At 50.7% G+C, this 14,686-nt stretch overlaps 1 long non-coding RNA gene across 1 annotated transcript; it reads right to left on the bottom strand.

Moving 5' to 3' along the window:
- Positions 1-7,964: 7,964 nt before the first annotated feature.
- On the bottom strand, positions 7,965-14,009 carry LOC142910746 (uncharacterized). Its single transcript, XR_012933081.1, has 3 exons — positions 13,955-14,009; positions 13,588-13,653; positions 7,965-8,238 (listed from the first exon to the last, which is right to left on the bottom strand). It is a non-coding gene; the product is annotated as an uncharacterized LOC142910746 (long non-coding RNA).
- Positions 14,010-14,686: the final 677 nt, after the last annotated feature.

Below are 14,686 nucleotides of genomic sequence, written 5' to 3'. Positions count from 1 at the left end.
AACAAGGAGTGAATCTATAACCCGTAGAATCGTCCACGCGTGGGATCGGCTAAGCGTTGAATCAACAACCCATCACTCTCCCACTCACTCACTCACCCACTCATCCACTCAGTCACTCACGCACTCACTTAGTCACTCACCCACTCACTCAGTCACTCACCCACTCAGTCACTCACTCACTCACCCACCCACTTACTCAGTCACTCACTCAGTCACCAACTCAGTCACCCACTCACTCAGTCACTCACCCACTCAGTCACCCACCCACTCACTCAGTCACCCACCCACTCACTCAGTCACTCACCCACTCACTCAGTCACCCACTCACCCACTCAGTCACCCACTCAGTCACTCACCCACTCACTCAGTCACCCACCCACTCACTTAGTCACCCACTCACCCACTCAGTCACCCACTCAGTCACTCAGTCACTCACCCACTCACTCAGTCACCCACCCACTCACTCAGTCACTCACTCACCCACTCACTCACTCACCCACCCACTCACTCACCCACTCACTCAGTCACCCATTCAGTCACTCACCCACTCACTCAGTCACCCACCTCACTCAGTCACTCACTCACCCACTCACTCAGTCACCCACTCACCCACTCAGTCACTCACTCACCCACTCAGTCACTCACTCACCCAATCACTCACTCACTCAGTCACCCACTCAGTCACTCACCCACTCAGTCACTCACCCACTCACTCAGTCACCCACTCAGTCACTCACTCACTCACCCACTCACTCAGTCACTCACCCACTCACTCAGTCACTCACCCACTCACTCACCCACTCACTCACTCACCCACCCACTTACTCAGTCACTCACTCACTCAGTCACCCACCCACTCAGTCACCCACTCAGTCACTCAATCACCCACTCAGTCACTCACCCACTGAGTCACCCACCCACTCATTCAGTCACTCACCCACTCATTCAGTCACTCACCCACTCACTCAGTCACTCACTCACCCACTCACTCAGTCACCCACCCACTCACTCAGTCACCCACCCACCCACTCACTCAGTCACTCACCCACTCACTCAGTCACTCACTCACCCACTCATTCAGTCACTCACCCACTCACTCAGTCACCCACCCACTCACTCAGTCACTCACTCACCCACTCACTCACCCACCCACTTACTCAGTCACTCACTCAGTCACTCTCCCACTCATTCAGTCACTCACCCACTCACTCAGTCACCCACTCACTCACTTAGTCACTCACTCACTCAGTCACCCACCCACCCACTCACTCACCCACTCACTCAGTCACCCACCCACTCAGTCACTCACCCACTCAGTCACCCACTCAGTCACTCAATCACCCACTCAGTCACTCACCCACTCAGTCACCCACCCACTCACTCAGTCACTCACACACTCACTCAGTCACACACCCACTCACTCAGTCACTCACTCAGTCACCCACTCAGTCACTCACGCACTCATTCAGTCACTCACCCAATCACTCAGTCACTCACTCAGTCACCCACTCACTCAGTCACTCACCCACTCACTCAGTCATTCACCCACTCACTCAGTTACTCACCCACTCATTCAGTCACTCACCCACTCACTCAGTCACTCACTCAGTCACTCACCCACTCACTCAGTCACTCACCCACTCACCCATTCACTCAGTCACTCACCCACTCACTCAGTCACTCACCCACTCACCCATTCACTCAGTCACTCAGTCACTCACCCACTCACTCAGTCACTCACCCACTCACTCAGTCACTCAGTCACTCACCCACTCACCCACTCACTCACCCACTCACTCAGTCACCCACCCACTCACTCAGTCACTCACCCACTCATTCAGTCACTCACCCACCCACTCACTCGCTCACCCACCCAGTCACTCACCCAGTCACCCACTCAGTCACTCACCCATCCACCCACTCACCCACTCACTCAGTCACCCACCCACTCAGTCACTCACCCACTCAGTCACCCACTCAGTCACTCAATCACCCACTCAGTCACTCACCCACTCAGTCACCCACCCACTCACTCAGTCACTCACACACTCACTCAGTCACACACCCACTCACTCAGTCACTCACTCAGTCACCCACTCAGTCACTCACGCACTCATTCAGTCACTCACCCAATCACTCAGTCACTCACTCAGTCACCCACTCACTCAGTCACTCACCCACTCACTCAGTCATTCACCCACTCACTCAGTTACTCACCCACTCATTCAGTCACTCACCCACTCACTCAGTCACTCACTCAGTCACTCACCCACTCACTCACCCACTCACTCACTCACCCACCCACTTACTCAGTCACTCACTCACTCAGTCACCCACCCACTCAGTCACCCACTCAGTCACTCAATCACCCACTCAGTCACTCACCCACTGAGTCACCCACCCACTCATTCAGTCACTCACCCACTCATTCAGTCACTCACCCACTCACTCAGTCACTCACTCACCCACTCACTCAGTCACCCACCCACTCACTCAGTCACCCACCCACCCACTCACTCAGTCACTCACCCACTCACTCAGTCACTCACTCACCCACTCATTCAGTCACTCACCCACTCACTCAGTCACCCACCCACTCACTCAGTCACTCACTCACCCACTCACTCACCCACCCACTTACTCAGTCACTCACTCAGTCACTCTCCCACTCATTCAGTCACTCACCCACTCACTCAGTCACCCACTCACTCACTTAGTCACTCACTCACTCAGTCACCCACCCACCCACTCACTCACCCACTCACTCAGTCACCCACCCACTCAGTCACTCACCCACTCAGTCACCCACTCAGTCACTCAATCACCCACTCAGTCACTCACCCACTCAGTCACCCACCCACTCACTCAGTCACTCACACACTCACTCAGTCACACACCCACTCACTCAGTCACTCACTCAGTCACCCACTCAGTCACTCACGCACTCATTCAGTCACTCACCCAATCACTCAGTCACTCACTCAGTCACCCACTCACTCAGTCACTCACCCACTCACTCAGTCATTCACCCACTCACTCAGTTACTCACCCACTCATTCAGTCACTCACCCACTCACTCAGTCACTCACTCAGTCACTCACCCACTCACTCAGTCACTCACCCACTCACCCATTCACTCAGTCACTCACCCACTCACTCAGTCACTCACCCACTCACCCATTCACTCAGTCACTCAGTCACTCACCCACTCACTCAGTCACTCACCCACTCACTCAGTCACTCAGTCACTCACCCACTCACCCACTCACTCACCCACTCACTCAGTCACCCACCCACTCACTCAGTCACTCACCCACTCATTCAGTCACTCACCCACCCACTCACTCGCTCACCCACCCAGTCACTCACCCAGTCACCCACTCAGTCACTCACCCATCCACCCACTCACCCACTCACTCAGTCACCCACCCACTCAGTCACTCACCCACTCAGTCACCCACTCAGTCACTCAATCACCCACTCAGTCACTCACCCACTCAGTCACCCACCCACTCACTCAGTCACTCACACACTCACTCAGTCACACACCCACTCACTCAGTCACTCACTCAGTCACCCACTCAGTCACTCACGCACTCATTCAGTCACTCACCCAATCACTCAGTCACTCACTCAGTCACCCACTCACTCAGTCACTCACCCACTCACTCAGTCATTCACCCACTCACTCAGTTACTCACCCACTCATTCAGTCACTCACCCACTCACTCAGTCACTCACTCAGTCACTCACCCACTCACTCAGTCACTCACCCACTCACCCATTCACTCAGTCACTCAGTCACTCACCCACTCACTCAGTCACTCACCCACTCACCCATTCACTCAGTCACTCAGTCACTCACCCACTCACTCAGTCACTCACCCACTCACTCAGTCACTCAGTCACTCACCCACTCACTCACCCACTCACTCAGTCACCCACCCACTCACTCAGTCACTCACCCACTCATTCAGTCACTCACCCACCCACTCACTCGCTCACCCACCCAGTCACTCACCCAGTCACCCACTCAGTCACTCACCCATCCACCCACTCACTCACCCACCCATCCACCCACTCACCCATCCACCCACTCACTCACCCACTCAGTCACTCACCCACTCACTCAGTCACTCACCCACTCACTCAGTCACTCACCCACTCACTCAGTCACTCACTCAGTCACTCTCCCACTCATTCAGTCACTCACCCACTCACTCAGTCACCCACCCACTCACTTAGTCACTCACTCACTCACTCAGTCACCCACCCACCCACTCACTCACCCACTCACTCAGTCACCCACCCACTCAGTCACTCACCCACTCAGTCACCCACTCAGTCACTCAATCACCCACTCAGTCACTCACCCACTCAGTCACCCACCCACTCACTCAGTCACTCACACACTCACTCAGTCACACACCCACTCACTCAGTCACTCACTCAGTCACCCACTCAGTCACTCACGCACTCATTCAGTCACTCACCCAATCACTCAGTCACTCACTCAGTCACCCACTCACTCAGTCACTCACCCACTCACTCAGTCATTCACCCACTCACTCAGTTACTCACCCACTCATTCAGTCACTCACCCACTCACTCAGTCACTCACTCAGTCACTCACCCACTCACTCAGTCACTCACCCACTCACCCATTCACTCAGTCACTCAGTCACTCACCCACTCACTCAGTCACTCACCCACTCACCCATTCACTCAGTCACTCAGTCACTCACCCACTCACTCAGTCACTCACCCACTCACTCAGTCACTCAGTCACTCACCCACTCACCCACTCACTCACCCACTCACTCAGTCACCCACCCACTCACTCAGTCACTCACCCACTCATTCAGTCACTCACCCACCCAGTCACTCACCCAGTCACCCACTCAGTCACTCACCCATCCACCCACTCACTCAGTCACCCACCCACTCAGTCACTCACCCACTCAGTCACCCACTCAGTCACTCAATCACCCACTCAGTCACTCACCCACTCAGTCACCCACCCACTCACTCAGTCACTCACACACTCACTCAGTCACACACCCACTCACTCAGTCACTCACTCAGTCACCCACTCAGTCACTCACGCACTCATTCAGTCACTCACCCAATCACTCAGTCACTCACTCAGTCACCCACTCACTCAGTCACTCACCCACTCACTCAGTCATTCACCCACTCACTCAGTTACTCACCCACTCATTCAGTCACTCACCCACTCACTCAGTCACTCACTCAGTCACTCACCCACTCACTCAGTCACTCACCCACTCACCCATTCACTCAGTCACTCAGTCACTCACCCACTCACTCAGTCACTCACCCACTCACCCATTCACTCAGTCACTCAGTCACTCACCCACTCACTCAGTCACTCACCCACTCACTCAGTCACTCAGTCACTCACCCACTCACCCACTCACTCACCCACTCACTCAGTCACCCACCCACTCACTCAGTCACTCACCCACTCATTCAGTCACTCACCCACCCACTCACTCGCTCACCCACCCAGTCACTCACCCAGTCACCCACTCAGTCACTCACCCATCCACCCACTCACTCACCCACCCATCCACCCACTCACCCATCCACCCACTCACTCACCCACTCAGTCACTCACCCACTCACTCAGTCACTCACCCACTCACTCAGTCACTCACCCACTCACTCAGTCACTCACTCAGTTACTCACCCACTCACTCAGTCACTCACCCACTCACTCAGTCACTCACCCACTCAGTCACTCACCCACTCACTCAGTCACTCACCCACCTACTCAGTCACTCACTCACCCATGCACCCACTCACCCATCCACTCACCCATCCACTCACCCATACAATCACCCACTCACCCACCCACCGACCGACCCACCCACCCATCCACTCGTCCACTCACTCACCCACTCAACCACCCACCCACGCCACCCACCCCATCAACTAAACGCGAGTCTCGGCTCCATTTTCAGTTTCATATTTTTACTCCATCAGCACAAAGTGACAGCACGAAAGACGGGGGGGAGCGGGGAGGGGGGGGCTTGGGGGGGGCTTGGGGAGGAGAGGGGGGGGCTAGGTGGAGGCTGGGGGGGGGGGTATCAACAATTCATGCATGTGCCATCGCTACAAACATTAAGACTGGCTTAATATATATAGATAAAGAGAGAAAGATACAACTCGCGTTCAAAGTCGTACCACAGTTGTTTAAAACCTGTAGGGGCAAGTGCTGTTAGCGAGCACCTATGAAGGCCGGAACGGTACACGAGGGGGTGGGTGGCCAGCACCACGCCCGACCGCCTTTGTCTCCCCAGTGGCGATGTTTACCACACACCGCACCAGGTACTCATTTGAGGCTGAGTCGATCTAGGAGGGAGCCCAGGACCGGTTAAGATAGTCGTCACCGGTGTTGGCCGTGAGCGGGAATCGAACCTGGTTCGCCGGGTTCATAGCGCAGCGTAGCGCTAACCGCTACACCACCGCTCCCCACACTGACACACACACGCAGACACACACAGACACACACACAGACACACACAGCATAGACACACACACAGCATAGACACACACACAGCATAGACACACACACAGCCTACAACACACACACGTCACACAACATGTAGCACACACAGAATACACGCACACAGCACATGCACACACACAGCATAGACACAGCCCACACACACAACCCACACACAGCCTACACACACAGCATACACACAGCCCACACACACAACCCGCACACAGCATACACACACAACCTGCACACAGCATACACACACACACAGCACACACACAGCATACACACACAGCCCACACACACAGCCACACACACAGCCCACACACCCAGCCACACAGCCCACACACACACACCCCACACACACACACCCCACACACACACATACCCCACACACACACACCCCCCACACACACACACCCCACACACACACCCCCCACACACACACACCCCCCACACATACACACACACCCCCCACACACACCACACACACCCCACACACACACACCACACACCCCACACACACACACCACACACACACCCCACACACACACCACACACCCCACACACACACCCCTCACACACACACACACCTCACACACACCTCACACACACACCCCACACACACACACCCCACACACACACACACCCCCCACACACACACACACCCCACACACACACATACCCCACACACACACACCCCCCACACACACACACCCCACACACACACCCCCCACACACACACACCCCCCACACATACACACACACCCCCCACACACACCACACACACACACACCACACACCCCACACACACTACACACCCCACACACACACACCACACACACACCCCACACACACACCACACACCCCACACACACACCCCTCACACACACACACCTCACACACACCTCACACACACACCCCACACACACACACCCCACACACACACCCCCCCCCCACACACACACACCCCACACACACCCCACACACACACACCCCCCACACACACCCCACACACACACCCCACACACACACCACACACACACCCCACACACACACACCCCACACACACACCCTACACACACACACCCTACACACACACCCTACACACACACCACACACACCCTACACACACACACCCCACACACCCCCCACACACACACACCCCACACACACACACCCCACACACACACACACACCACACACACACCCCACACAACACCCCCTCCACACACACACACCCCACACACCCCCCACACACACACACCCCACACACACACACACCACACACACACCCCACACAACACCCCCCCCCACACACACACACCCCCCACACACACACACACCCCACACACACACACCCCCCACACACACATCCTACACACACACACACACCCCACACACACACCCTACACACACACCCCACACACACACCACACACGCCACACACACACCCCACACACACACACCATACACACCCCACATACACACACCCTACACACACACACACACCCCACACACACACACCACACACCACACACAGAGACAGACGACGCATGGCGTCCGGGACGGATCTCTAATTTGTTGAGTTTCTTGACGGCATCCGTGGCTTGGGCGAGCGTCGCGTAGGTAGCGAACGCGTAGCCGCGGTTCTCTCCGCTATGCTCCATCAAGAGGCGGAGCTGGTAGAGCTTCCCCAGGACACATCACTGGAAGGGTTTCATGACCAACATTCAAGGACACTTGACGGAGTGGAAGCCAAGAAACGAGATGCCTCCGAGTGGAGCCGAAGCGATGAAATCATTCATAATAAAGGTGATGAAATCACTTTAAGATACCTGTTTCTGTGACCAGTCACAAGCTAATCCCTCAACTGTTTCAATGCTAAATTCTCCTGTTTGATAAGTAAACCCCTTTGCCAAGGTGCCTCACTTCTCTCAACCGGCTTAAAAGACGTTGCGAAGCTTAGCAGCGTTCATTGCAGCTCTGTCCCGACATATTTGTTCCTTTCACCTGAAGAAGGCCACTTGTGTTGTGGCCGAAACGTCGTGAGAATTTTATTGTTTTATTTAATTACTTTATTCTCATTCTACGTGACTTTACCGAAAGAACCAAAGAAGATGATGAAATCAGCTCACGTGCTGTGGGTTGATCGTTGCATCGGCACAATCGTGAGAAGTGGTGGCGGTGGCTTGAGGCCTTCATCCAGCAGTGAATTTGATCGTTGATTTATTTATGATGTTTAAATTTAATCGCAGGCCAATCTTACACGTAACAGGGTCACCCCGTTGTAGCCTTTCAGCTGTGGCCAATGTAAGTCGTGAACTGCCTCCACCTTTGGCAAAGACCGCAGAGAATTTCCCATGAAACTCTGGCATCACTTTGTGTAAGCTGCGTATACGCCGCTACGCTCAACTGATTATATTTTAAATCACTAAATAAGCAACTGGAAAGTATGTCAATTGTACGTGTGGTATAGGCCGCGCTTTGCATATTCACAGTGTGGTGCCTGTAATTTATGGAAACATTTTCGCCCTGAACTGCCCGTCTTAAATAGCGTTGTGCTTGTGCCCGTATGTATGCCAGCCTCAAAAAATAAGTAAATCACCTGACAGGTGTCCCGTTGAAGAATTTGCCCGTCGCACAACAGCAGTACCCTGCCTTGCGAGATGCAGAAAATGTGTTACATAATAATAAGCCTTCGCCGTGCACATGGGCGGTTCAGGGCAACTCACCTCCAGATATACAACAATACCATGATCGCCAAGTTAGGCGTTTTAGGAGGATGGCCTTAAGCCCCTTTTTTTTATCCGAACCGGGACCTGGGAAAAGTACAGGTTCCCGGTTCGGATAATAATGTTATTTTATTTTGTTATTTTATTTTTTGCCTACGTGACTTTACCGAATATAACCAAAGAGTATGGATCCTTGCAGTCATGAAAGCTTCAAATCTAGAATTAAAAAATAATAATATTCACTGGCATTGGCCGCAAGCGGGAATCGAACTCGGGTTGGCAGGTTCGTAGCGCAGCGCGCTGACTGCTACACCACCGCTCCCCTTCGCCAGGAGCACGGCGACGTCACCACCCCAACCACAGCCGCACAATCAACAACAACAACAAACGCACAATCAACAACAACCGCACAATCAACAACAACCGCACAATCAACAACAACAACCGCACAATCAACAACAACGCGCGTCGCGACGCGAAGCCGCTCGTGAACGCCTCGGCGGGGCGCGTTGTGGTGGTGCCCTCTTTGCGAGGTTTTCTAAGATCGGTTTCACACGACGGCTGTCTCCCCACAAGTAATCTGTCTCATCGTGCCGCAGGGCCCAGGTGCCGCTAGTGCGCGACGTTCGCCGCGGCCGTTTGAATTTGGGTTCTCGTGCGTGCAATTGGAATCGGGTGAATTAATGTTCAATGCTTTTTTTTATATCTCTCTCTCGTAACGTTGAGCGTAGGCGATCAAACGGGCCTGCAACCACAGCCACCTGGGGTGGTTTACTCTCCCCCGGTTGTTGCAACCTTTCCAGAATTCCTGCCTAAATTAAAACGTCGAGTTTAAATTTCGATTTAAAGCTTTCGTGACTGCAATGATTCATCTTCTTTGATTTTTTCGGTAAGGTCACCACGTAGAATGAGAATAAAATAATAAAATAACACAATCAAATTCTCACGACGTTTCGGCCACAACGCAAGCGGCCGTCTTCAGGTGAAAGGTACAGAACTGTCGGGACGACAGAGCTTCAATGTCTGTCGTCCCGTTAGGTCTGTACCTTTCACCTGAAGACGGCCGCTTGCGTTGTGGCCGAAACATCGTGAGAATTTTATTGTGTTATTTTGTTGTCGAGTTTGCGTGCTAAGATTGGTCCACAGCCACACACCACGATCCTACAGGGACGTCTCTCTCTTTAATGTGGAACACGGGAATGGAGTGAAATCACAGCTGACGCATCTGAAGGCATTCCTGTATTCCCCCGGGGAACGTTTCACCCCACACGTACGTGTGTGCGTATATACGTCTCTTTATAAAATGAGTGCAAACCTGCAAGGGAGGAAATATTAATATAATTACGTGTAAGTTGAAATGGATTTTTGTTGTTGTCAAGGACAATGTATGCCATTTGAGCCTCTGATGCAGCCGGACGTCATCAGTAAATGTCAAAGCAGCCAGACGAACTTCCCTCAACACGAGCAGCAGAGAGATTGTCAACCCCGCTGGCGTTTCCCATCGTGCCCCAACTCCCATCGCTCGCGCCTTTTATTTTTACGCACAATTAAAAGAGTCATTGCCCGAAACGCCGCCGACTGCATACACGTTTAAACATTTTGATTTAAAGCTTTCGTGACTGCAGTAATTCATATTCTTAGCTCTTTCGGTAAAGTCACGTTGAAGGGAAACAATAAAAGATATATAAAACAATATTTTATTGTTTTATATAAAACAATATTTTATTGTTTTATATATATTGTATTATTTTATTGTTTCCCTTCAACGTGACTTTATATATATTTTATTATTTTATTGTTTCCCTTCAACGTGACTTTATATATTTTATTATTTTATTGTTTCCCTTCAACGTGACTTTACCAAAAGAGCTAAGAATAAGGAAAACAAAGTTAAAGAAAAATAAAATGTATATTTTTTGTTACAAGGCTAACGACGAATAAAATTCAGCATGCGCAACTGAAATCACTTTTCACTTCGCCTCTGGAGGCGCTTCAGCTGGACGAGGCCCCTGGGCTGCAGCTCCTGAAGCCACCCCCCCACGCCCGAATCCGGCCCCGATGTTGGATGTTAGTGGATGAGTGAGCGAATGAGTGATGTACGCGCTATCGGTTCATCCGGCGGTTGTTTATTTTAGCGTTTCGGACGAATCGCGCAGCGGCAAACGTGCGATCGCGGCGACAAGCTCGTACACGCGGAACGTTGCAAATCACGCGGCTGTGGAAACTTTGGCTGACGTGGAAATAAGTCGATAATCCTTCGACGCGCCCGCGCGCACAAAACCAGAGCGCCGCGCAAATTCGAGAATGGTGTTGAAACCGCGTCAACGATTGGGGGAAAAACAATAAATCTCGAGGCTTACTCAAACAACAAATATTAAGGAACGCGACCCTAAATAACAAACCGTGGGGCGGCGTGGCGCGCTCGCGAGTCCCGACGTACCGCGGCGACGGTGCCGAAGCAGACGAGCAAAAAAATTCTAGATTTGAAGATTTAGTGACCGCGAGGATCCACACACTCTTTGGTTCTATTCGGTAAAGTCACGCAGGTAAAAAAAATAAAACAATAAAAAATTACGACGTTTCGGCCACAACACAAGCGGCCTTCATCAGGTGACTTCTTGTCCCGTTGTCTGTTAAAAGCTCTAACAGATAGGTGAAAACCCTCCCCGTAGAGGCTATCAATTCTAGATTGGAAGCTTTCGTTGACCGCGAGGATCCACGCTCTTTGGTTCTATTCGGTAAAGTCACGTGGGTAAAAAAAAATAAAACAATAAAAAATCACGACGTTTCGGCCACAGCACAAGTGGGCGTCAAAGGTCTCGCCACGGAGCCCACGCCACTGGGTGGCGGGCCAAGGAGCTCGGGGAACGAGCGGCGAGGGTCGTCGAGCATTCCAGCAAACTCGTAGCCACCTACCCGGCGGGTAATGGGGGCGGTTCCGTGTACACAACGCGCGCGCACGTGGCATCGTGACGTGTACACAACGCGTGTGCACGTGGCATCGTGACGTGTGCACGTGGCATCGTGACGTGTGCACGTGGCATCGTGACGTGTGCACGTGGCATCGTGACGTGTGCACGTGGCATCGTGACGCGTACACGTGGCATCATGATGTGTACACAACGCGTGTGCACGTGGCATCGTGACGTGTGCACAAAGTAAAGGATTGGCGACGTTGTTGCCGGCGGTTTGGCGACGATGTTTCTCGCGTTGCTTAACGGAGATTGAGAAAGTTTTGATTTAAAGCTTTCGTGACTGCGGCGATTCATATTCTTGGTTCTTTCGGTGAAGGCACCACGTTGAAGGGAAACAATAAAATATATTGTATTATTTTGTTTTATTATTTTATTATATATTTTGTAATACATTTTTATAATAACAAATATATAATAAAATATGCATTTTATTGTTTTATATATATTATTTTATTGTTTCCCTTCAACGTGACTTTACCGAAAGAACCAAGAATATGAATATACATTTTGATTTAAAGCTTTCGTGACTGCAGCTAAATTCAGCTGACATAGCAAAGGGTGTTGAAAACAATACTATTTGTGTTATGCATAAATTAATGTTCAATCGCAACTTAGAGGTGTGAATCCAGGCTCAGATGTCCTTAAATGCTGGGATGAACAGTTCTGATTTCAGCTGCATGTGCGTACTGTGTTAACTTCCTGTTTCTATTCTTATAAAGAGTTCCAGAGGAAAACAAAAGTAAACTATTGTTACGCTATAACCTCCGTGTTCAACAGAGTTAATAGACGTTACTGCAAACACAAACTGTACACTGTCACTGGGTAAACAGGCGGTGGCGTGTCTAGAATCACGCCTGGCCACCTTCATCTGCTTGGCATGAATGCTTCCTCACTCCACCAAGTAATTAATTGAGGATCAATGAACATAGCTGAGGTTAACTGGAGTTTGCGTGTCTCTCTCCGTGGTGTGATGTTAACTACCTCACCTGGTATACAGGAAGTCGTGGGTTCGATTCCGACCCTGACGCCTGCTGTATATTTGGAGTTTGCGCGTCACTCCGTTTAGCGTCTTTGACCGATAGACATTGACACACGTATTCTTGTTTCTTTCAGTAAAGTTACGTAGATAGAAAATAACAATAACTGATAATACAATTACATTAAATAAAGACTACTTGTGTTGCGATCAAAACGACGTGAGTTTTTTTGCTTTATTTACATTTATTTTTATTGTTATTTTCATTTAATTTTCTATCTACGTGACTTTACCGAAAGAACCAAGAATATTAATTCCTGCAGTCACCAAAGTTTTAAGTCAAAACATTCACACACGTTGACAAAGCCTCACCTTGTGTTGTTGTGGGCAGGTCGCTTCTGATAACAAGAGCGGTATAGCAGCTCACGCGGGCTTGGCCTGGTGAAAAAGAAAATAAAAACTGCGTGAATATTGACAATAAAACAAAGTTACAAAGTGGCGAGCCGGGTGAAGACAAATTAAACTTAAGTGAGATAATTAAAGTGAATGCAATCAGGCGAGGGCAGGAGGCAAGGCCCCGCATGGCTAGGCCCCGCGTTTTAAAGTTCCAACCTGGACATCGATTCCCATGCTCGCTGCTACTCAACTGACATCCCTACGAGAGAGAGAGGCTCTACCTTGGTAAACAACAACCACAACCACCACCACAACGACCACCACCACCATGAGAATTTCTCACCTCGGATTTCAGTGCAAGCGCGGATCGGCGGCCTCCTGTTACCTCGCGACGTCACGCGTGTAAGCAGGTAACATGACGTAACTTCCGGGGTAAGAGATACGCCCCTCCCATAATGAGCGGCTCTCTAACTGAATAAATTATATTTTGATTTAAAGCTTTCGTGACTGCAGTAATTCATATTCTTAGTTTTTTCGGTAAAGTCACGTTGAAGAGAAACAACGAAATAATAAAATATATATAAAACAATAAAAAAATTCTCATGACGTTTCGACCATAACTCAAACGGTCATCTTCAGGTGTGTTGGTTTGCATAAATTTATTTTTAAACGGCGCATTTATTTATTTATAAAAAACCCGTTAGCGCCACGCGCAGCGATTTGGCAGTTTGCCCAGGACTAGTCCATCTATATTTTTTTAAAAGAGGAGGGGGGAGACGAAATTTTTTTTATAATGTATGCTGTCTGAAAGCCACTGTAAGCGTGCACAATCAATTAAGAACTGAAATGGTTTATCAAATCTTTCCAATGATTGCTAAGATAGAATCCATCTTCTCGGTTGAAATTGTCTCTGTGCTTGTATATGTGGATAGCCTCATGAACGAATCTCTCATGGAAGCCAGATGGCTTACAAAGAACCTCTGTCTTGGAAAAGTCAATGGCATGTGAGCCTACTGAATTAGAACAATGATCTGCTACGGCCGAGGTGTTGGTCCTACCGTATTTAAGGTCTGCT

This window comes from Petromyzon marinus, unplaced genomic scaffold (assembly GCF_048934315.1).
Source record: "Petromyzon marinus isolate PM22_M1 ecotype Great Lakes invasive population unplaced genomic scaffold, UKy_Petmar_22M1.pri1.0 PM_G_Scaffold_15, whole genome shotgun sequence".
NCBI classification, from domain to species: domain Eukaryota; kingdom Metazoa; phylum Chordata; class Hyperoartia; order Petromyzontiformes; family Petromyzontidae; genus Petromyzon; species Petromyzon marinus.
This window is presented reverse-complemented; position numbering and strand designations above follow the sequence as displayed.